A 24,324-nucleotide genomic window follows, 5' to 3' on the forward strand; every position below is an offset into this window, starting at 1 on the left:
AAAGCCCTGCTGCCCCCACCCCGGCAGCGTAAACCCAGGGCTTTTAAGCAAGGAATGGTTTTCAGTAAATCTCTCCTATCAGCAGAAACCTTTGAAAGAGTTTGTTTAAAGGCCAGGGAGATAAACAGCAAGGAGAAGTGTTTGTTTAAGATGAATGTTCTGTGTGGCCACTCTGGGGCCCGGATCCACATCTGAGGGAGAAGAGCCACTCAGAGACCAGGGTGGGGGCCTCCCGGGGGCACCGGGGCCCTGGCTGTGGACTCCGGCCCAGGCCGGGACGGAGCCTCAGAGGAGGCTGCTGAGCTGGCCCGCACCTGCGGACCCCTCTGGGCCTGGCGGTGGACAAGGGGGGGCTAAAAGGACCTGCAGGGGGGGAAAGCCTAGGAGAGCGAGACCCAGAAGGACCTGCTGGTTGGAGGGCAGGTAGAAGTCTTCCAGGGAGCCCCCTAACTTAAAGTTCAGACCACCAGCTCAGGGCCCGCCTGCCATGGCTCCCTAGTCAGCAGCCCAAACTAAACGGGCTTGAATCTGGGTACTTCCAGCTCTGTGACCTTGGACGAGGCACCTAACCCTGACCTCGAGCCCTGATTCCTCTCTGTTGTGAAAATAACACGCCTGCCTCTAAAGGATTGACAAACGTGTGTGCAGAGCACCTGCTCCGTGCCACCCACTGTCCTGAGGGCTCGGGATTCAACAATAAACAAAATGAACGAAGTCTCTGTTCTTTGGAAGCCTAAAGCAGAGGGAAATCGTCAGCGAGCGGGATGACCGAGTTATTGCTATGTTAGGTGATGGGAGCTCTGGAAAGAAATGGAACAGGGCACGAGGGACTGGGAAAGGCTGGCCGGGTCTGGCCTGGCTGAGAAGGTGGCCTTGAAGGACACGCCGATCTCTGAGGGGAGAGGGGGCCAGATGGAACCCGCAGCCAGGGCAAATGCCCAGGGAACGGAATGAAATGCCCTCGGTTAAGCACATACCCAAGCCCAGAGGCACGGCTCTGCGGTCAGTAAGTAATAGCTGACGTGGCCATTGTTGTCACTGAAGCCATTACTGAGAGCAGGGGAGCTTTCAAGGAGGAAGCAGGACTTGAGCTGGGTTTCCGTGGAGTTCCTTCTCTCTGCCAAGTAGAGAGGAGAGAAAGCATCCGTGGAGCAAAGCATCTTCAAGGTGCAGAGACAGGCAGACCGATGACAGAGCTCGTTCCCCAAACCCAGTGGATGCTCAAGGAAAACCCTCAGCCAGGCTACGGAGTCAGACTCCGATTCTGACGCCGCTCCTTCTCTACCGAGTCATCTGGGGCAAGTGGCTTGTAGCGTCGTGGGTCTTTCTTTGCTCTTAGTAAGATGGCAACAGTATAGCCCCTGTACCCCTGGGTGGTTGGGGGATGGAAGGAGGAATGGTGGGTGTCTGTGCCTAGAACACAGTAAATGCTCAATAAATGTTGGATTTGTGTTTGGGGCCCTCCCTCATCCTTTTAGAATCCTTTTTGGTTCTTCCACGGGACGGTGAGCTGGATGGTTGATGGGCCCACCAGGTCCCAGAATGGAGGAGAAGTGATTGGATAACTAGACATTGTCTTCATGTAGCTGAAAGGCTATCCCACTGGAGAAAGTTCAGATTTGTTCCTGGGCCCCAAAGGGGAGGGCAGGAGTTTGGGGGAATCCTACCCTCAGGAGGGGTCTTCCAGTGGCCAGGGCTGTCTGCTGTAGAACTGTAGTAAGGTCCTGCTGGTGGGAATTGCCTGAGCCCGGGGGCTGAGTTTGGGTGGAGTTCGAACAGAGGAGACACCTGCTCCGGGAGGATTTTGGACCCGCTGGTTTCAGGGTCCCTCCCAGCTGTGAGATTGGGGGATTTACTTCCATTCTTTCCCAGGCTCCAGGGATATCTTCAATATCTGCCCACACGCCAGACCCTCTCCATTACCTTGAGGAAACCCGCCTGACCCGTGTCCTTAGGGTGCTGCCATGGGACAGCCCAGCATGCCTGGTAGTTAAGTCCACGCTGAATTTGGAACGGACCCAGGTTAGAACGTCAGTCCTGCCAGCTAAACCAGGTGCAGCTTCACGGAGTCTAGGATGTGTTAACTCAAAGGTATGCGGGACGGCGGAATTTCAGGCACGGTGGGAGAGACCAAGGGACAGATATGTTTGGGAAAACACGCCTGAGGAGTTTATCAAATATTCCTAGTATCCTCCGAACCCCACCTACAATAACATCAGCTTCAGCTAAGATCACGGGCCAGCCGTGGCTCAAAGATTTAAAGGGCCGGAGCGCTGGCCTTGGCCAGTCCTCAGCCTGTCCTCCCCAGCCGGGCGGGAGTAGTGGGTGATCTCTGTGCACTCCCCCCCGCCCCCTGGACGCCTCGCCAAGGAGAACCGCTCGCCTGGCAGCTGGAAGCCAGCACTTTTCTTTTCAAAGCCTCTGCGTCTCCTTCCCCTCCTCCTTCCTTCCCGCCACCACCCCCCCCCGCCCTCCCCATCCCAAAAGGAGGATGCCCCTTCTGTTGAGCACACAGCCTGTAATTTTGCTGTCAGATCTCAGCCGGGAGGTCAGTGTTGTGACTGACTGTGTAAGGATCGCTCCCTTAAGGGTAATTACACTAAATTCCCCTCTGAAGGACAGCTCTCTCTGGATAGAATACAAGAAAACCCCCCGCAGCCCCCATTCACGGAAATTCATGATTTCTGTGGTTGTCACTGGCACCCTGACAGCGAGACACTTCTAGGCGCTCCAACTACTTGGAAGTGAGTCTGCAGGGTGGCAGGACCCAGGCAGGGAAAAGGGGTGGTGGGGAGGGTCAGGCAGCAAGTGCAAGGGGGACACAGAGGGGCCGCCCTGGGAACCCGGGGGCCTGGGTGGCCAGCAGTAACTGGACCAGAGCCAGGAGCATTGCCACCGTGAACTAGGAAAGCAGGATAGCCCGCTGCTGAGATCCAGCCAGGAGAGGAGACCCCTCCACATTCACTCCCTCCTTTGTTTAACAGGTTAGCTTTGAGTGTCCACCCGCCCCACACTATCCTAGGCACTGAAGGGTGACTCCAAGATGGGCAGCAACTCCCTCTGGAAGGAGCTGGAGGGCTCTCTGGCAAAACAAAGCACTCACAGGTGGAAGGTGAATGAATATCCAAGCCCCTGCCCACCATCCCCAGGCCACTTCAGAGGGTCAGAGGGGCGACGGCCTGCCCCTGCCGGACCCTCATCCCTGGGGGCTCGCATGGCTGACAGCGGACTGCAGAGACCTTCCAGGTCTAGCATCGGCTGCCCTGGAGCTTCTCCCCGCCCTCCCAGGGAGACCCGGGGGGAGCTGGGGAGTCACTCACCCACGACAAACAGTTAAAGGGAAGAAAGCGGGTCTGGCGATATCAATGCACTTTGATAACAATAAACTCTGCTTTTAATTTATGCTAATGTGTAGGGCTGTGGTGACAGTAAGAAGTAAATTACAGAGTGGCTTTCGAGCTGGTAATTATCCCTCCATTTTTCGCTGCTCTGGAAGATGGACACACAATTATGCTCTCTTGCTGTATATTAATACAGATTCTTGACATCTTCAGCAGACCTGGAGCTGTCATGGAGCTTTTTGTCTCCTTTAATTGAAAATTAATGGTTACTGGGTTGCCACGGAAACAGAGGCCACGGACGCCAATGGCGCTCACGTCTCACCAAGGGACTGGCGGGCATCAGGAGTCCGGAATGACCTTGAAAGTTAAAAGAAAAAAAAAACTTAAAAAAGCAGGGGAGAGGAGGGGAAATGAGGACAGGAGGGTGGGAGAGTGTGTCAGGGCTGAAAGAGAGGAGGGAGGGAGAGAGAGAGAGGGAAGGGAAGGAGAGAAAGGGGGAAGAGGGAGAGGAAGCCGAGGGAAAGAGAAGATAAAAAGAAGAAAACTGCAGGAGGCTGGCAGCATGGATGCTTGAGAGGGGGACATTCAATTAGGAAGTTTTACCTCTTGATTTTGGTTTCTTACCTCTCTCTCTCCCTTTTTGGTAAGACCCATTGAAAAACTAGAAGCTGGATCTCAGCTCCAAAATCTGTAATCGACCAATCTGTGTTAGGAGGAAGGCCAGCCTGTGCCCAGAGCCCCGGGAGGAAGAAACAAAGGCTCCTCGGTGCCTCCAGAGGTGGTGGGCAGAGCCGGGGGCAGAACTGAGGTGTGCTGAGTGGCCACTTGCCAGGGGCCCGGTGGGCTGTGCTGTCAGAAAGGGAGGCCAGAGAGGGGGTTGCTTCGTGGGGAGCCCGGGGAGCTGCCACAACATTGCTCCGGCAGTAATGAGCAGGTGAAAGGGCTTGTCGGCTGGGCCTTCAGCTTGAAGACACAACAAAAGAGCTCAAATGAGTCAGAGATGGGGGGTATGTAGGGGGAGGGTCCTGGCAGGGGGAGGCGAGGATGGTTGGTTTGCTACCAGGAAGATAGGAGATAAAGGGAGGCATTTCCGTGTGCCTCCAGGAAGGCCAGTGGCTCTGGGCTTGGGAATGTCTTTTTCCTAGGAGAACTTGGCAGGCCCAACAGAAGGGCACGGGACCCCTGGGGGTTCTAGCAGGGAAGGTGGGCTCCTCCCTGATCTACCCACCGTTCCAGTCCCACACTCCAGAGCACAGGCTTCAGAAATGCAAAGCAACTCAACAATTACTGGATGTTCACAGTGAACCAGGAGCCAAGCTAGGGAACCAGGTGCAGAGTCTGCTCTAGAAAGTCTCGCACTCCAAGTGGAGGTGGGGGGTAGGGTGGGGCCAGGGGGTAGACAGACACATGGACAAACATTGCAAAGTCAGCCACACACACATGTGCATACACAGATCTCTCTATAGGAATGTCCATCACGTGTCATTTATAGAAAAAAATCTAGAAACACTCTGTATGACCAATAATTGAGGACTCATAAAAGTACAGGACTTTACCCGTGGGTTGACTTCCCATGGTTCCAGTTACCTGTGCTCAACCCCGGTCCAGGGGTATATAATCCTCCTTCGGACATATTCTCGGAAGGTCAGTTGTAACCTAGCGCTACGTCCCACTGCCTACGTCATTCCCCTCACTTCACCTCGTCGCGTGGGCGTGTTATCATCTCATGTCATCACAAAAAGAGGGGTGAGTACAGAACAGTAAGATGTTTTGAGAGAGAAAGAGACCATATTCACATAACTTTTATTACGGTTATTGTTGTAAGTGTTCTATTTTGTTATTAGTTATTGCTGTTCATCTCTTACTGTGCCCAATTTATAAATTAAACCTTATCATAGGTGTATATGTTTAGGAAAACACATAATATATATATGGAGTAGGCAGGCCCTACTCCAACTACATATATATATATATATATATATATATATATATATATATATATATACTGGTACTATTCACAGTTTCATGCACCCACTGGGGGTCTTGGGATGTATCTCCTGAGGACAAGGGGGGACGACTGTATACGGCTTATGACAAACCCAAAGGATGGAGCACTCCACAGTCATTTCAAATTATGTTGGAGAAGAATATTTAATGACCTGGGGATGAGGTTCCCCACATTTTAACTAAAAAGCCGGTTTACAAAATGGTAATGTATCACAACTCCCCGACCCTGATTCTAAAATTTTGAGATATATATACATACGTTAAGGATGTTATGCTGGAATAAAGTTACATATGTGGGTGTATGTGTGAGTGTGTACTTAAAAAAACTAGAAGATACAGTAAAGTCCTCCCCTCCCATGGTTATCTCTGAGTGGTAGAATTATGGCTGAACTCTATCTCCTTTTTTTGGATTTTTGTATTTTTTTTCTGTATTTTCCAAATTTTCTACAACAAATAGGTTTAAAAAAAAAGATGTATTTTTGAAATTAGCTTTTCCAGAAAAACCTGTCCCAGGGAGGGGGCCCTGGCCCAGGTGCTTTTCCCAAGAAACCAGACTCAGAAGACCCTTTCCTCAGTTACCAGTACCCCACCCAGGCTCTCATTCCCACCCAGACCCTGCCCCACTCCTACCATGTCTACTCTAGGGTGTCTGAAGATGAGACGAGGGACTGAGACCCCCCTCCCCCAGGAGGGACTGTGTGATGGGCCAGGCTAAGCAGGTCCTGGAGCATTTAACCCTGGAGACCAGGAATGACTCCTCCTTAGTTCCTGTGTGAATCTTAATCCCATTTTGCAGACCAGGCAACTGAGGCCCAGAGAGGCTAATTGACCAGTGCCAAGTCACACAGCTGGTAGGTGGCAGAGCCTTCTACCTCCAGATTTGTAGCCTCTCCACCTTTCTCTGCTGCCTCATCCCCCACTGGGTCCAGAGAACTTGGATACCAAGTTTGAATTGCTTAGATTTCTGGAATAAGCTCCATTCTGGAAGGTTAGCATGATAAACAGCATCTTTTCATGGTTTTTGTACCCTTGGCTGGACTGAGCGAAGGTAGTCATGTCACCCCTGGTTGGAGCAGGGAACTGTGCAGAAACACTGGCTGGGAGTGGAGCTCCCAGGGAATGTATGCTTTCCTCCTCCCAGACTTATCCTCAAATCCCTGCCCCTCTCTGACCCCATACTCACCTGGCAAATGGGATCTCTATCCCTCATCCCTAACTCCTGCTTTTCCCCCTGCCAAGTCTCAGTCTCCAAAAATCAGATTCCATGCCCCCTTCTTCTGGGACGCTTTGGGGTGGTTAACTTCCTGCCACTACTCTTACTCTTCCTGCCCCCTGGTCACCAAACTACCCTCCGGGCACACATCCTCTGTGGCAGGCCCTCCTCCAACTACCTTTCATGGCTTCCCTTCCTCTCCTTCACAACCTTAGCAGGGGGTGCTACTATTTTCTCCCACTCAGGCATAGGGAGGTCAGCTGACTTGACCAAGGTCATACAGCAAATGGATGGCGGAGTAGGAATTAGAACCCAGTAGGTCTGAGACCAGAAGCCACACCCTCAACCAGCCCACCGGGACAATGCAAGCGTTTGAGGTCTCACTGGAAGTCTGTCACACTGGCTGACCTGCAATTCAGAAGCCCATTCACTGGGCTCTCATGACATTTGGATGATTAGGCAGGTCAGGGTGATGGCCTTTCCCCGAAAGAGGGGATCTTGCATTTGTAGGCTGGTGGACACAGGTTCACCCCCTATCCAGAGGGTGTCTGGCATCTGCCACTTGTCCTGGTCGATTCTGTCCTCACTGGTCCTGCCACCAACACTCAGGACAGGCTCTGCAATGGGGCATGATGTCCAAGGGCATGGCCGGCCCGCTGGAGACGGTTGCCGGGGAAGGGTCCCAGGCCAGGACCCCGTGCATGTCCCCGGGCTGAGCCCTCAAGAGCCGGAGGAGGCCTGACATCCCCTGCTCTCCACAGCCCTCTACCTGGCTACCTGCCCTGTTCCTCCCTCCTCTGTCCTTCCTCCACCTCCCCACCGGGCCCCAGCCCACTTCCCTCCCCGCCCACCTTCCCAGGGTGAGAATAAACAAGAAGACAGACCCAGCATCATCTTGGTGGCGGCAAGGGGAGCGGGGAACTTGCCTTCATTCCCTAGTTTCCCTGATCCCGACCTTAATCCCTGCTCAGCATCCTGTCAGCCCGGTTGTTCTCAAGCTGACATTGCTGCAGGCGCCTTCTCGGCAGCCTTTCCTCAGATCTGCCTCCTCCGGGGACTTCTGAAGAGGAGCCCGAGGTTTCTCTGTTACAGCCGGCTTCACTCGCTGCCCTCAAGCAAAGCTTGGGCTCCCACGGGGCCGCAGGGAGAAGGGGCGGCAGGGGAGCAGTGCCAGGCCTGCCGTTTTCACAGCAAAAGGGGAGGATGGAGGCGGCTGCACCCCAGAGGCTTCCGAAACAAGGGTCAGACCTAGGACAGGAGCCCCACCAGGGCTGCTGGTCTCCTCAAGTGGTGGCAGAGCCTTGCTCAGGTGTGTCAGCCCTGGAGAGGGGAAACTGAGGCTGGAGCCCAGGGAATCCAAGCTGGTGCTGGTTCTGGCTGGGGAGGAAGCAGAGAGGTCTGTGATTTTCTGAGTCTGCCTGGAGATCACAGCTTGGGGTGGGTTTGGAGAAAGCGCAGCTGGGGCCTGCTTGGCTCCTGTAGGAGAGCAAACCCGTATATACACGCCGATCCGCTGACCTGTGGGACAGCCTAGATGCCAGGTGCTGGGAGAGAAACAGGAAAGGCAGCCTGGTGAAAGGAATGAAGTGTGAGCTTAGCGTGTGGGGCCAGCTCCTAGCCCAGCCATGCCATGCAGGGGCTGTGTGGCCTCGGGCCAGTCACTTGGCTTTTCTGAGCCCCATTTCTGTCATCTACAAGGTGGTGGGAGGTGTGGGGTGAGGGAGGATATGATAAAAGCTACCTTGCAGGATCAAGGTGAGGTTTCGAGACGTGCAGAGCACCTGGGGTTTAGGATGAGTTTTACTACCCTCATCAACACCCACAGGGGACAATAGGGTCTAGAGTTTTGTCTGGGTCTTCATGAAGGGCGATCAGCATGCAGGGGAGTCAGCTGAGGGCATGTGTACATAGGTGAGTGTCTGTGGGGGGTCTGAGCAGGGCCTCAGCGGCGAAATTGCTAAGTTCCTGTGTTTGTAATCGAGCTCGGTCCACAGCATGAGCAAACGTCCCGAACAGTGGGCTCTGCCCCTCCGACACACTCCGTCCTCCAGCCTGTGACATACCTATCCTGCCAAGGGGACAAAGATGGGAGGCTCCGGGAAACCCAGGAACGGGTGTTCCTTGAGTACCCCCTCACCTGGCTCCTCTCTCCTGGGACCCCCTCAGAGCCACAAGTGGAAGGTAGTACGTGAGACCCCAGGTGCACAGCTTCCGGTCCTGGTTATTTGCCTTCGGGCAGAGAGCTCTGACACCTGGTGCAGGCTGAGTGGGCTTTGAGAGAGTCCATGCGGCTCCAAAGGCAAGAGGCTTGGTGAGTAGCAGAGAGGGTGCCTCCCCCGTCTAACGTCTAACCTCTTTATTCCACAGGGGGGAGGGAGGGAATCCTGGAAAGCGGGCTCCAAATCAGCCTCTGGATTCAGTTACTCTGTCTCCTCAATATGACTCCTCCCCAGAGCAGTGAAAAGAGCCCTGGCTCTTCCCATTGCTAGGATTTACTTAGCTGGGTGGCCTTAGACAAACTGCTAAACCTCTCTGAGCCTTGGTGTCCTCCTCAGTAACACGGGAAAGTGTTTGTTAGTGTTGTAGTGCCGTAATAAGAAATAGAATGTTGACAGTGTTTTAGGGTTCAGAAATGGGAACAAATGTCAAAAAGTCCAAACAGCCAGATCAAAATGTCATATACCTATGCTTGGCACCTAATAAATGTGGGCAAACTCTCCTTTCTTTCCTTCCTTCCTCCTGCCTCCCTTCCTCCCTTTCTTCCAACCAAACCAATGTTACCATTCTTCTGACCAATCCATTCCTGCCCTTCGGGGCAAGTCAAATTCCCTCCTGACCCAACCATAATGCTTCTGGCTCACCTGTGAGGGAGGGCTGCCTTCAGGGCCACTTAGGGTACTATCACCTCCAAGACTTCGGGAAACCACCAGCCTCAGAATTCCCAGGAACTTGCCAGTAATGCCGACTCCTGGACACTCCCCCCTGCTGTATTAGCTCCCAGGAGTGAGCCTGGACGTCGGTGTTCAATAAGCCCCCTTGTGATTCTGACAACCACTAGATTCGAACCCCACCTCCTCGGCTTTTTCTTTTGCACTGGGTCCGCACTGTGTGCTCTCAAGTTTGTCACATGCTGTTGAAAGTCCTTGTCTTGCGAACGTGGCTGCTTCTCCTACCAGCCAGGAGACGCCCATGGGACAGTCCTGGGAGAACCCGAAGCCACTGGATAGGACTGACCCCATGCCGCCTGTACACCTGCCTCCCCCACAGTCTGCAGGGGTTGGAGGCTTCCCGGCCCATCTTCCACAGCAGTCTCTGCTTCCTCAGGCCAGTACCTCTGGGTTTCCCCAGCAGATGGCCTGGAACACCGCTGGGGCTCCATGTCAAGCAAGACGTGATCTCCCTGCCCTGGCATTCAGGGAGACAGGCTCGGGCGGGGCAGGTTGCCTTCAAACTTCAGAGAACATCCCTGAACTGGGCTTGGGGAGCGTGGCAGCTTTCTGCGGTTCCTTCCCTCCCTGAACCATCCCCCAAAGGATGGCTGCCTTAGTGTTTGGGGAAGGACTGGGAGGGGACACATCTCAGCTCACTGACAGCTAGCATTCCCCCTACATTCCAAGCCCCACACCCTTCTAACTACTCCCACCTGCCTTCCCATGAGTTAAGTTGACCGGAGCTCTACCAAGGGAGATGCCCCTGGGAGAAGGGGGGCAGTGGGATGTGCGAGTTTGAAGTTCTGGCTTTTCACAACCAGTTGAGCAGACCATGGCAAGTCCCTCCCGGTCCCTGCCCTCCCCTCCCCTCAGGGAGCAGCACCTGAAAGCTGGGGCCCCAGAGAGGCCACTTTTATAAGTGCTAAGTGAACACAAAGTATAGATCTTTTTATTCATATTTTATGGGATGAATCCTTTTGTATCCCCCTAATAGGTGCAGGCTACCTCGGAAGCCCCCCGTCCCACTGCCGCCTCTCAGGGAGTCCCAGCCTCAAGCTCTCTGGCTCTTAAAACAAGCCCTTCTGTTTGAGGGGGCTTCAGAGGCGGCTGGGAGGCGCCCCCAATCACCCCACTCCTTCCAAGAATGGGAGAACCCTGTTCTAAGATAGCCTTGAGCCATGATGTCTGCCCAGGAGGTATTGGGGGAGGCGGGGAGTGGAGACACCAGGGGAAGAGGACTCTGGGAGCTAGATCCTGAAACTCCCATGGGCGTGAGACCAGAAACCCAAACCCTGGCCCCCCACCCCACCCCCCAAGCCACCGTCCGGAAAAAATAAACTATTTCCTGCAACCAGCTCCGAAACAAAGTCTATGAGTGAGCTGTGACACATGTTACATAAATAGAAGCCACAGAGGGGAAAAGCCTGTTTTCTCTTTCATTATTTATCACTCTCTAACCATCTCCAGCTGGGTGAGTAAACAGGCGCATTGGCCCATAATGAGGAACAGACTGCGCCGTGGGGCTGCCGCAGGGGCGCGGGTGACGGAGTGTGTGCCCTGTGTCTGTCTGTCTGCCCCCCCCCGAGAGGGGAAAGGGAGAGTCCGCAAGGAGCAGGCTTGTGGGGGACACCTGATTCCAGACAGCAAGGGACTGTCCACCTGGTGCCCTGGCTGGGGTGCCTCGCCTCCCCACCCTGAGGGCTGTTTGGGGACCCGGGGCGCGTTGGATGGAGGAGGTGTCAGAAAGGGAGAGACTGTGTGGGTGGGGGGAGGATGTGAGAGTTACAAGCAGAGTGTGAGGCTGAGAATGTGCCAGGTCTCAGAGCCCCGCGGGGTGGCCTCTGATTGTGGCCAGGGGGTGTGTGGGAGCAGGGCGGGAGCTGGAGGGTGTGGGGGGCTGCCCCTGTGAGACAGAAACTGAGGGAGAGGGGGTCTGGGCCGGCAGGGGCCCAGGAAGTGTGGACGGTGCGTGCACGATCCTGGTGGTGCACGTGGGTATGTGTGATTGTGACTATGGGAATGTGAGAGTGTGCGTATCTGTGAGACTCGATGGCCGGTGTATCTGTAAGTCACCGTGGGAGGATGATATGTACATGTGAGATTTCATGGCCATAAACATGGCTATGGGTTGAATATGTTCATGTCCTAACCCCCCGGCACCTCAGAATACGATCTCTGCAAACAGGGCTATTGTTGACGTACTCAAGACAAGGTAGTGCTGGGATGTGCTGGCGAGACCTGCTGCGATGTGACAAGGGTCCTAGTAAAAAGTTGTCCGTGTGAAGACGGAAGCAGAGATGGGATCATAATCGATAATCAGGTTCTGTTGCTTCAGCCACCCAGGCTGTGTTACTTTGTTGTGACAACCCTAGGAAACGGACACGGGAGTGTATGAACATGTGTGCACATTTGGGAGTGGGTAAATCAGTGTGGGAAACGTGTACGTCAGATCCTGGTGGTGAAGTTGGGTATGGGTGTGACTCTCTGCCTATGGGAACGTGTAAACGTGTGTGTAAGGCCAGGGAATGTGCAAATGTGCATGCTAGTAAGTATACACACACCACGGGTATCCGCCTACCGTCATCCTGGAGAGGAATCCAGCATCCATCCTTCACTCCTGGCTGCCTCTGCACACCCTCAGAACCCTTCCCTGACCTTGCGCAGTCCTGCCCGAGGTCAGGTCAGCCCCGGAGGAGGGCTGAGCTGGTCTTGCTGAGAGCTGCCCACAGCCTGCCCCTGCCTTGGGGTCAGACTGACATCAAGATTTAAACCGCACCCATGCACGCAGCACCTGGAGTGCTCATCAGACCCCTTGTTTGTGGCCCTGGGCATTCTCGCCCAAAGCCTGATTTCTCTCCCGCTCAGGGCTACTGAGCCGGTGTCACCTGTCCTGCATGGGGAGTTATAAGGGAGACGGGCCTAAACCCAGAGATTCTTGGAACAGAACTGGGTTCCTGAGCACCCAGGTGTTGACAGGCCCATCCCAGGTGTCCACTGAATGTCACAGAGCCACCTGGACACCTAGCATCCTGGGCTATGTCCAGAGCCACCTGTCCCACTGGCCAGCCTCTGCCCCCCAACCAGGGGATACCACAATTGTTCAATTACTCAACGTGCCCCTAGACTCTACCTTAGAATCCTCTAAGGTGTCCCTGAGAGGCCTTTCTGAAAAACCTCAGACAAGCCACTTCTCTCTGAGCCTCAGTTTCCCCCTGTGAAAAGGGTACGACCACCCTTCCTCTGCCTATTTTATAGAAATGGTGTCAGGTTTAGGGGGCCTAATGGACATGAACTTGGCTTATAAAGAAATGCCCTATAAAATGTTCCAGTAGGGGCACCTGCGTGGCTCAGTCGGTTAAGTGTCTGCCTTTGGCTCAGGTCATGATCCTAGAGTCCTGGGATCAGGCTCCCTGCTCAGCGGGAGTCTGCTTCTTCCTCTCCCCCTGACCCTCCCGTCTGCTCATGCTGTCACCCCTGGCTCTCTCTCTTAAATGAATAAATTAAAAAAATAGATCTTTAAAAAGAAATGCTCCCCTAGTCTGCCTCTTTGAATGGCACATCACAAGGGAGCCCCACATATGAAGACCTGTGGGTATCAGGACCCTCTCTACCATCAAGGTTTCTTCTGTCTCCTTTTCCAGCTTCCCACAATCTCTTCCCTTAGCTTCATAATGGTTTGAGTTAATTCAGAGCTCTGCAAAGTGTGGTCCCTGGACCAAATCCTGCCTGTTTCTGTATGGTCTGTGAACCAAGAATGATTTTTTTTTTGAAGATTCATTTATGTATTTATTTGAAAGAAAGAGAGAGTGCATGGGGGGAGGGGGCAGAGGGAGAGAGAACCTTTAAGCAGACTCCGAGCTGAGCAGGAAGCCCGACGCAGGCCTCGATCCCACGACCCTGAGATCATGACCTGAACCGAAAAACCAGGAGTCAGATGCCCAGATGACCGTGCCACCCAGGTGCCCCAAGAGTGATATTTACAGATGAACACTTGCCATCAATTTTATGATACGGAGCATTAACTTCGAATTCCCAATCAAACAAAATGTTAGCCCTCTCCTCCCCCCAAATCCCATTCTTTTCCTTAGCAGATGTATATTACAAAAAAAAATTATCTTCAGTTATGATTGTAATTGTAATCCCATCAATAAAAATTTTGTGAAAGTTTGTTTTCTTTCTTGTTATATAAGTCCCTATATAATATCCTTGATGCTGCTTCTTGGCCCACAAAGCCTAAAATATTTACTATCTGTCCTGTTACAGAAATCATTCGCTGGTCTCTGCCTCCACTACTGAACTCTGCCATTCCAGAAACAAGTTGGCCATAGTTTGCCAGTCCCCAAAATAGAACACTCTAAACCCTTGGCCATTTTGATTGGTTTGGAGAGAGGCAAGTAAATTCCTAGACAGGTCCCAACAAGCCAGCGTTTGCTTGAACAGTTCACTGGCCTGGACTGGGCAGGATGTGTGTCTAAAGCTGATGGGACTCCCTCCAAGGACTCTGAGAACAAAGCCCACCCAGGGAAAGGCAGAGTTAAGCAATGTAGAGAACCCAATGGCATTGGTTTAAGCCCCTGGATCACACATCACCAGCAGTGAGCCCTACCCCTTGATTTTTTGGTTCCAGGAGCCAATCAATTCCCATTGTTATGTAAGCTTATTTGAATTGAATTTTCTGATGCGCACATGGTTACAAAAGCACAAAAGAAGAATGTCTAATCTAGCTCAGGGCATTCAAGGAGAACTTCCAAGAGGAGGTGTCCTCGAAGCTGGGTCTTAGAGTCAGCCATGAAAGCAGAAAGAAGAAAAGATATTCCAAGCAGAGAGCAGGACACGACAGGAAGGAGCACAGCACAGGCCACAGGTTCCAAGTGGCAGAGCTGGGAATGGCCAGGGATAGAATCGGAGGTTCAAGAAAGGAAAACTTGTTTACCGGACCAACGTGCTTGATTTTAGCCCTGCAGAGATGGGTCTTAAACAAAGCATGACAAGTTCGGGTTAGCACTTAAGATAGAATTTTGACCACTGCTGCAGGGAAGTGCAGGAAAGGGATCAGGTTGGAAGTGGGGAGGCAATGAGGCAGCTACTGGAATACCCCAGGGAGAAGATGCTGAGGGTCCAGACCACCCGGAGTGAGGATGGAGAGAAAGGAATGACTCTAAGAATATTCTGGAAGTCACAACCAGAGGACTTGGTGACTGATACAATGTGAAAAGGAAGGGATAGGGAGAATCAGGGGGTAACTCCTAATTTCTGGACGGATGGGGTGGATCTCGATGCCACCACTGAAGAGAAAATGGAAAGGTGGGGCCTGTTTTTGGATACAGATGATGATTTAAGTCTGGGACATGCTGGATACACCATCACTGGCTCACAGACACAGGGGCGGGAGTGAGGTCCAAGATAGCGATAGTCCTCGGAGCCACCAACCCACAGATGTGGTTAAAACCATGAGAGTGGGTGGGGTTGTCCCAGAGGACATGTAGCTTGAGGAGAGCAGTGGGTCAAGGCTGAACCCTTGAGAACCACGCCACACATTTAAGAGGAGGGCAGTGGGAAACGACACAAGCTCACAAAGGCCCATGGAAAGGAAAAGTCGAGGAGGAGAACAGAGGGCAGAGTGTGCCAGGCACGGGCACACTGCCCATTATCGCCGGGCGCATACCTCTAGATGGACAAGCCTGCTCCCTGCCAACACATACTCTTTGCCAGAAGGTTTTTCTGGCCGTGGAAACACCTTGGCTCTAGCTCAGGGCGTGCTGGGGGTGCTGGAGAGTCAACATGTCTGGAAGCAGCCCCGAACCGATGGCAAAGGGGGTGCACGTAGCTAAGTACCCCAGCTTTCCTGCCCTGTGACTTGAGGCCTATCTCATATATCTTCCCGAGGTCCCAGCCAACGGAGGGAGTGTTCTCGTGCGTTCCCAGCCTTCCTTCTGACTGTCCTGCCCCTCAGCAGGCGTCTCCTGGGACCACTTCCCAAAGAGACCATTAGGGCTTGAATCTTTGTCTCGGAGTCTGCTTCTGGGAGAATCGACACTTGTCACGAAAACCAAACAAGCAGAACATTTCGAGATGCTCCCTCCAGGTAACTTTTGTCTTGGGGGCGGGGAGGGGGGTGGTTCAGGTCAACCCCGCCCAGGGCACAGTGCCCACCTCCACGTTCATAAAGAGGCAGGCTAATTGGTGCCCTGATCTGGAGGTTCTCAGCACGGGCATTCCCATTCTGAGGCTGAGCAAACTTCACTATCAAAATATCCTTTCCAGGGGAATGGAGGCAGGGGAATCCTTTCCTATCTCCTCACCTCAGCCCCTCCTGTGTTTATAGGGGCTCCTGTGTACAGGGACGTGTGCTCACGGCCCCTTCAACACTGCAGAGGCTTAGAAAGACTCCCTCAGCCTGAGCACCTCTCCTGGGACCCCTGGCTCAGCCCTCTCCTTTTGCAGCACTCCAGGTGGCCTTCACTTCTTTCCAGTCGTCCAGCCCTACAGATGACCATCACTTCTCTTTCCGTCTGCGACCCAAGGACTGGCTCTGACAGCCAGCAGTGACCCACAGGGAAGTAGGGAGGGCTAGGTGGCCTGGAAACACTCCCCACTTCCACCCTGCTCTTCACCTCTTATCTCTCAAGGCAAGAAACGAAGGTGAATGGCCTTGAACCAGACTTCTTGGGGCAGGGAGCAAGGGCCCACAAGACGCCATACGGTAGAGCAATGAAGTGGACACTTGATGGGTACCAAGCCAGGGTGTGAACACAGGCACCTTGCTTTCAGAACTGTGGAACTATGTATGAGTTTCATTGAGCTGTGGGCTAGTTACTTGTAAAGTAAGTACAATAACAGTACCCACCTAAATGTAAATTAGTGCAGCCATTGTGGAAAACAGGATGGAGGTTCCTCAGGAAATTAAAAATAGAACTACCTTATGATCTAATACTCCCACTACTAGATATTAACCCAAAGAAAGTGAAAGCACTAATTCGAAAAGCTATATGCATCCCTTTGTTTACTGCAGCAATATTTACAATAGCCAAGATATGGAAGCCATCCAAGTGTCCACCAATGGATGAACGGACAAGGAAGATGGAATCACACAATGGAATAGTACTCACCCATGAAAAAGGATGAGATCTTGCCATTTGTGACACCATGGATGGAACTGGAAGGTATCATGCTATGTGAAATAAATCACACAGAGAAAGACAAATCCCATATGATTTCACTTACATGTAGAACCAAAAAAAAAAAAAGAAAAGAAAAGAAAAGAAAAGAAAAGAAAAGAAAAACAAATAAGCAAACAAAGAAAGCAGAAACAGACCCGTACATACAGAGAACAAACTGATAGTTGAGGATGGGAGTAGGAGCATGGAACCGATGGGGTGAAGGGAACACAGGCTTCCAGCTACGGAATAAGTCACAGGGATGAAAGGCACAGCATAGGGAATAGAGTCAAGGGTATTATAAAAGTGCTCTATGGTGACAAATGGTTGCTACACTTGTGAGCCCCGCATAACGTACAGATTTGTGGAGTCACTGGGTCATACACCTGAAACTAATGTCAGGTTGTGCACCAGCTATACTCCATTTGTTTTTTTAAATGAGGTGGGGAGGGACGCCTGGGTGGCTCAGTCATTGAAGTGTCTCTCTTCAGCTCAGGTCATGATCCCGGGGTCCTGAGATGGAGCCCCTGCATTGGGCTCCCTGCTCAGGCACAGTCTGCTTCTCCCTCTGGATGCTGCTTCCCCAGCTTGTGCTCTCTCTCTCCCTGACAAGTTAATAAATAAAATCTTTTTAAAAAATTAAAAATTAAAAAAATAAAATAAATAAAATGAGGGGGAAAGTGGTCCTTATACATATGAAAGCTGTATACTACTACTCCCACCGAAAGAAATGACTTAGGCTGGGTTCCCTCAGAAGCAGGCCCTGAGACAACTATTTTCGTACAATGGTTGATTTAGGAGGTAAAGGAAACACCAAGGGAGAACTGGAGAAGTAAGACAAGGAAGGGAAGGAAGGCAACAAAGTGTACGTGATCACACCCCCCCTAGGGTGGGCTCTCCCTGCTGGGGAAGCCCTGAACACACAACAGAACACACAGCTCTCACACATCCCACCAGAGGGATGAGGGAGTGCGGGTATTTATACACCAGTCACCACGCTTCCGGGCGGAGGGCTCTCCCAGAAGCTGTTAACACCCCAGCACTTCTGACCTCCCACACAGGGGTAAAGTGGGCTTCCATGCCCAGAGGGAGTCCTCTCAGGCAAGGGCAGGTGGGTGATGGCCATTAGAAGCCTTGGGAGCGTAAGTGGTCAGGGGGAGGGGATCGGCACTGGGCGCCAACAGCATCTGTTGCATCATCTGTTAGGAGACGAAATGAGGTCACACATGAAGAATGCTTAACGCAGTGCTTGATGCCCACTTGACTCATCGCTAATTGAGATCCAGCCTCCCTCCAGCCTTCTGATGCCTGGCTCCGGAGACTTCCTGCTGCCTAACAACCACGAGGGAGGTCTTGTGGACTGGAAGGCCAGGGATCAAAAGAAGAAGGGACTGGAGAAGAGAAGGCCAGAAAGAAGATGGTGTGCAAAAGAACCAGGACAGAGGTGGGCCCTGGAGCCCAGGCCTGGCATGGAATGTGATTTGGCACAGAGTATGAAAGCCAAAGGAAAATGTGGGACGTCCACTCCATGGGCCCAGCCTGACACCTCACACAATAATGAACATATAAAAATTCTCTTTTATCGTCTCCCCTTATGTCCACACTATATCATTGCCTCTGCCATTTGGGACGTTGCCTTCTCATTAAAAAAAAAAAAAAAAAAAGGGAAAGAAACCGCATTAGGACCACTGTGGGGATCAGAGATACAGGTCAGAAGCGCCTGGTATAAGATGTTCCAAAGATGGTAGCTATTTCCAGTGTGAGGCTACCTTGGCTTTGACTTTCCTGCTCCACATCCCTTCTCATCTTCCAGTGCCAGCGGCTGAGACCCCAGACCACAGGCCTTCGAAGTTCCCCAGGGAAGGAACGTTTCCCTTGCTCAGCAGAGTTCAGAAGGCCTCCTCAGGGACCAGGAGGAAGGGAGCTGGGAGGATTGAGGAGAATGGGAGCACAGCCCTCTGGGAGGAGGGGAGGGCCCCCAGGAAGTAAGAGTGCCACCTAGCTCCATTTTCTATTCCTGCCCTGGTTCTACAACCCCCTGCAGATAGCTTCAGGGCACCAACTTGCTCTGAGGTGTGTCAGGCTTTTTTTTTTTTTTTTAACTCTGTTCTAAAGTATCAAATCATAATAAAAATCCAATCAAGCAGCATTTACTGTGCACCTACTATGCAAAACACACTGGGCCGGGTGCAACAGGAAATTCCAAAATGACTACAATTGTCAGCCACTGACCTCAGTGTGTTATGTAGTTGGAGAAATGAGGCATAAATGGTTAAACGGTTAACACACAATAGAATGTGTTCAATGTTTCTAGGTGCTTATTAAATAAAAGTTAGCCAACAACACATTGTAACATCCACAGGAGCGCGGAAGAGGAGAGGGAAGGACGCATCAGCAAGCCCATGGGTAATCAAGGACTAACAACCCAGCTCTAATCTACCCTGTGAGGATACTGAGGAGAAGCCCCCATTTGACTTCTCTTCCTCCCCACCTCTCTTCCAGACACTCCTTTCTCTCTGGGTCCTGCAGCAGAAGAAATACAGTAAGCTCCTTGCTTTGGGAGTTGAGACTAGAAAGTACCAGAATTGGTATTAAAATCCCAGCATCTTCACAAGGAAGGAAATCATGGGGTAGCTCCCTAAGGATGAAGGGCGAAGGGGTTCTTTCCTCTGTGCCTGCTCCTTGGCTTTTCCTTGTCCCCAGACATACCTTGTCTTCCATGTCTTCCACGGAAGGCTGGGTGCGCTGCATAGGGGAGGGGGTAGGGCATTGGGTGTGCTCTCCACCCCCACCCCCCTCCTTGGGTGTGTCCTGGATCTCCCTTCATGGAAATTCCTCCACAGAGAACTCTCACTTGACCCAAAGACACTGTTCTAATTGATGGAAAACTGCCCATTGCTTGTCAAATTATTGTTCATTTCCTCACCCTTAATGACTGATTTTCCACCAATTAGCCTAGAGTCCCATGTCCACCACACCATGGACCAGGCCTGAGTCTCTGAGTCCCTAAACGTGACTTCAGAGGACCCTGCAAATATCTCCCAGGGCCCAGGTAACCAGTCAGCCTGAAACCAAGAAGGGCAACTGGACCCCATCCCCGGTCCTGAGTGCCTTCCATCCCACAGCCCTCTGGGACAGCTCCCCACAGTGCATGGTCCTCTACTCAGGGCAATATGGTAAGCTGATAAGCTTCCCCCAGGGCTAGGAGCCTCCCTTAAAAGGGGGTGTCCAGAGAGTGTCTTGAGGGTTCCTGGCACAGTTCATTAAGATATCAACCCTTAATGAAATATTTCTTTGTTTAAACCATCATTTATCTTGGGGAACAGGGGCCTTTGTCGTCAAGGAAAAGGCTGCCCCCTTCCAACCCTCCCCCACCTCCACTCAGCACAGACCCCAGGTCTTTCTGAGTCAGGAAGACTGGGAAGCAGGGTGGGGAGGAGCAGCTGGGAAATGGGGAGGGGAGAAGATTCCAGAGTGGAGGAACCACAGGGGGAAAGGGGGACAACTGGATTGAGCAGGAGGCAAAGGAGGAGACAGAAAGAGAAGCCTGTGGTGGGAAGGGGAGGGGAGGTGCACACAGAAGGAAGCCCACTGCAGTGTGACCACAATGGCCAAAGTTCGGAAACAACCCAGCTGTCCATCACTGGGAGGCGAGGCAAAGAAACCAGGGCACCCAGACACAGTAGAATGCTCTCCACCAGCCTTTTCAATGATTGACCTAGAGTTACACGTAGCAAACCTTAATTAATCTCCCCAGCATGAAAAAAACACCAAGAACAAAAAGTAAAAGCAAGGAGCAGAAAGACACCGTCAATTTAAAATTTCAAGATACCCAAGCAACACTGAACGATTAACATAAACCTTACTTGGGAGGGCTACCTACCCTCTGCAAGAAACTGGCTACGTCTGGCAAGGGAAGGTTGGAGAAAGTGAAAGGGATGCAGAGAGCCCTCAACTATATAAATCAGCAACAATGTTGATGCTTTTTAGTTTTAAACATGAGGAAAGGCACACAAATCAAAAGTATACAGCAGCTCAATTAATTTTCACAAAGGGAACACACCCTTGCAACCGACTCCCAAATTCAAAAGCTCATAACATGGCCAGACCCCCCAGGAGTGCCCCCCGCCCCGCATACCCTCTCCCAGTCATGCCCCCTCTCTCCTGAGTTTCAATGTTGGAATGAGTTTTTGAATTTCAGAGACACGGAATCTCATTGGGTGCTTTCTCTTGTGCTGTGTGTTTATGCTTAACATTCTGTGTGTGAGATTTCTCCATGTTGCTGTGCAGGCAATGGTTGGTTCCTTCTCATTGCCAAGTACTAGCCCGTGTGTGAGAATACCATGATTTGTGCACTCCTTGCACTGCTGATGGCTGTTGTGCATGGTGCCGCAGAGAACATTCTAGTGTATGTCTTTTGGTGAACACATAGTTGTATGCATTTTAGGACTGGAGCTGCTGTGTTATGCTGGAAAGTTTTATTCCTTAATAAGGCTAAAAAAAAAAAAAAGGTTTTGAGGGAAAAAAAAAAAGTAAAATTCCAACAGGCAGATGAATGGAAACATAAACCATCTGGGCCTAGATGTGTTGGGACTGTGGGATTAAGGAGACTAATGTTTTCGCCCCCCGCCCGCCAGGGCTTGGAAGGAGGACTAAGCTCACCCATTAGCCCACTGCATCCCCACCACAGGGAGGCAGCCGCCCCAGGGGTGGGGCCTCTGCGTCGGAGCAGGAAGACCTGGGAGCACATCCTTGCTGCACCACCTCCCAGCTGTGCAACCTGGGGCAAGTTGCCTGACCTCTCTGAGCCTCAGGTTCCCCACTTATAAAATGAGAAGAGCCACCATGTCTGGGCCGATAAAGCGCAAAGGCGCGTGAGTCAAGCAGCTGGAGAAGCAAGCACTTCATAACGTATCCACTGCCGCTGTGTGTATGTTTGCATTTTTGTGAGGTCAGTCTTCCTCATTTGTAGGTGAGGAGACCAGGGCTTATAAAAAGGAAAGGGAGCATTTCTGGAAAGCTAGACAATCTGCCCATGCTTTTCCCTGCCAACCACCTAAGGAGCCATTCTCCCAGCGCCGTGGATGAACAAAGTAAGGCTCAGACATCATGTAACTTGCCCAGGTCACACTGCTGGTGGATGACAGATACTGAAGTTCAACCCAAGGCTGCCTCATGCCAGCCCCTGTGCTTTTGACTACGTCCTCCCTAGTAAGGCTAGGCCATGGCCCTCATTCTGGCATGGTCAACGCCCCAGCCCTGGCCCATTTGAAGGAATAAGGATAGAAAGGGGACCCTCCTGCCTATTCTGGGTCACACCACCTCGGGAGCCAAGGGCTACTCTTAAACCTTCTCATAGAGCTCTTGTACCAGAAGGAAGAGCTTTGGACTGGCTGCGTTGATTTCGGGGTGTTTGTTCCATACCTTTCTTTGGTGAGGCCTTGTTCTCTTCAGCAAAATGCCCTTTAGGTGAGGCTAAGACAGGGTCTTTTGCCGCCCTTGTGCCCCCCACTCTGACTCACGGGGTGCTGGAAACCGAGCTGGCCTGGAGATAACCGGTAACCTGAAATGAAAACCAAAGGATTTCCCAAGGAACCCCTTTTGGGCAACGGAGCCCACATGGGAGGTGGCGTGGGAGATGTGGAGGGCTACTGCAGGACGGTGATGGGGAAGGACTCAGCAGGGCTGAGAAGAGGTGGACAAGCCCGTTCCACCTCCCCTCTACAAAAATCCCTTCTTTTGTACTGAAAGCCCCCAGTTGTCACCCCACCCTGAGCCTCTGAAGGAAGGGTGGGCAGGAGGCCTGAAGGGGCATGGCCACCGCCCAGCTGGGCTTACCCAAGGACCGGCCAACTCCAGGCCCAGACCTGTCCACACACCCCGACTCCCACCAGAGCTGACTCTCCAAGTAAGCTAAACTGGATCACATTACCAAGGGCCTCCTTTCTCCTGGACTGCACCCCTCTTCAGGGAAGCCACATGCAGGGCTGCGTTAGAAGCCTCCATGAGGTTCTTTCCTGTCCTCACTGAAGTGGTTCTTGTTGGAACCCTGCTTCACCACTTACCAGCTCTGTAAGCCTGGGCAAGTGGCTTAATCTTCCCATGCCTCAGTTTTCCCTTCTGTACAATGGAGATAATGGTACTATCCACCTCATGGGGTTATTATAAAGATGAAATAAGGCCTCTGTCTGGCCTGCCCATGGACTTAAACAAACATTAGCTTTGTTATTCCTTATTGCCACTGCTATTACTGCCCTGGGAAGGACACAAATGACACTTAGAATCCTCCTCCCTACAGTTTCCCACCTGCAAACCCCAAGGGTCCCAGCAGCACCTAACTCTGCCTGTCACACCCACCTAGTAGGGCAAAAACATAGGATCCGGACCTGGACAGGGTATCACTGATCTCACGACTACTTCTGACTATTTGTACCGGCAGAAAACGGTTATAAGAATTGATGAAGTACAACCCAAAAAGGGGCCTCCTCTTCTAGGTTCCTTTTCTTCCAAGCCCTATTGGAAAGACCTCCTTTTCCAAGAGATCCTTCTCTCCCCAGGCGACAGGACTGACTCACCCCAAGCACCCCCAGCTCACACTCCACGGGGGCATCAATGTGTCTGCCCTGTCTCCACCTGCCTCAGGTGATCTGGGCCAGGAAAGCCTTCAGGAGCCACGGCCTTCCTGCCCTCCTCCCACAGCAGGGCCCTCCCTTAGTCATGGGCACTCCTTGAAGATCTCTGGGGCGTCCTTCACCTCTCCCCACCCGCAACACACAGACAGGAGACATTTTGGGAGTGTAGGTTTTATTCAGATTTGCAGGGCTGTCTGAGTCGGGCGTCTGCTACCAGCATACCCCTCCGCCTTGGAACTTGGGCCTTTCCCCATCCGGACTCCCCCATCCGGACTCCCCCNGCCCCCGCCCCAACCCTACCCACGCCACTGCCACCACCACTATCCCTCCCAGGCCCCAGGCAAAGACACTGAGTTTTGTTTGCAATCTAATTTGTCCGGATAATTGCCTCGAATTTGCACTTCGCTTTGTCCGCGTGTATCCGGCTTTGGGCCCCCTCTTCACCGGTTCGCAGAGCACTTTCTGGGAAATTCCCCTTCCGGTAAGGGAGTCAGCGCGCGCCGGGGGTGAGCTTACACAATGCCCAGAAGGAGCCTCCCCACCTCCCCCACCCCCGGTTCAGAAAACTCACCCCCAGCCCCCGCGCAGTGGGGAGCAGGAGGAAGGCAAGGAAGCTCTCGGGCCGGACACCCGCTCCGGGATCAGGGCCCCCGGCCACTCCCCGCGCCGAGCGCAGCCCGCCGGGAACCATTGAACCGTGCGGGAGCAGGGCTCCGCCGTACCTCCAGACTCCAGGGAAAAGCTGGGGTTTGCAAAGCGCGCCACAGGATTCGCGAGGGCAGGGAGAATCCCTGGGGTCTCTCCACCTCCCGCCTTTCTCAGGTCCGCAGCCCCGTGTCTTCTCCCCAAGTCCCCACTTTCCTTCCCCTAAAGTTCGGCCCACGTGGTTTTCTCTCGCTCGCCGCGGCGGCCTGGCTGGGTGAAAGCGGCTGCACCTGCTTTAGGCGAATTATGGTAGCGCTAGAAGTTGGTCTCCCCTCCCTCCACCGCTCGCTCGCTCCCTCCTCCCCGGCTCTCCGCGCGCTCCCTCCTTCCCCCTCCACC

At 52.6% G+C, this 24,324-nt stretch overlaps 1 long non-coding RNA gene across 1 annotated transcript; it reads right to left on the reverse strand.

Annotated features, from left to right (window-relative positions):
• Window positions 1-3,374: 3,374 nt before the first annotated feature.
• LOC117797149 lies at window positions 3,375-24,295 on the reverse strand. Its single transcript, XR_004622042.1, has 3 exons — window positions 24,003-24,295; window positions 22,073-22,211; window positions 3,375-3,698 (listed from the first exon to the last, which is right to left on the reverse strand). It is a non-coding gene; the product is annotated as an uncharacterized LOC117797149 (long non-coding RNA).
• Window positions 24,296-24,324: the final 29 nt, after the last annotated feature.

This window comes from Ailuropoda melanoleuca, chromosome 19, assembly GCF_002007445.2.
Source record: "Ailuropoda melanoleuca isolate Jingjing chromosome 19, ASM200744v2, whole genome shotgun sequence".
In the NCBI taxonomy this organism is placed as follows: domain Eukaryota; kingdom Metazoa; phylum Chordata; class Mammalia; order Carnivora; family Ursidae; genus Ailuropoda; species Ailuropoda melanoleuca.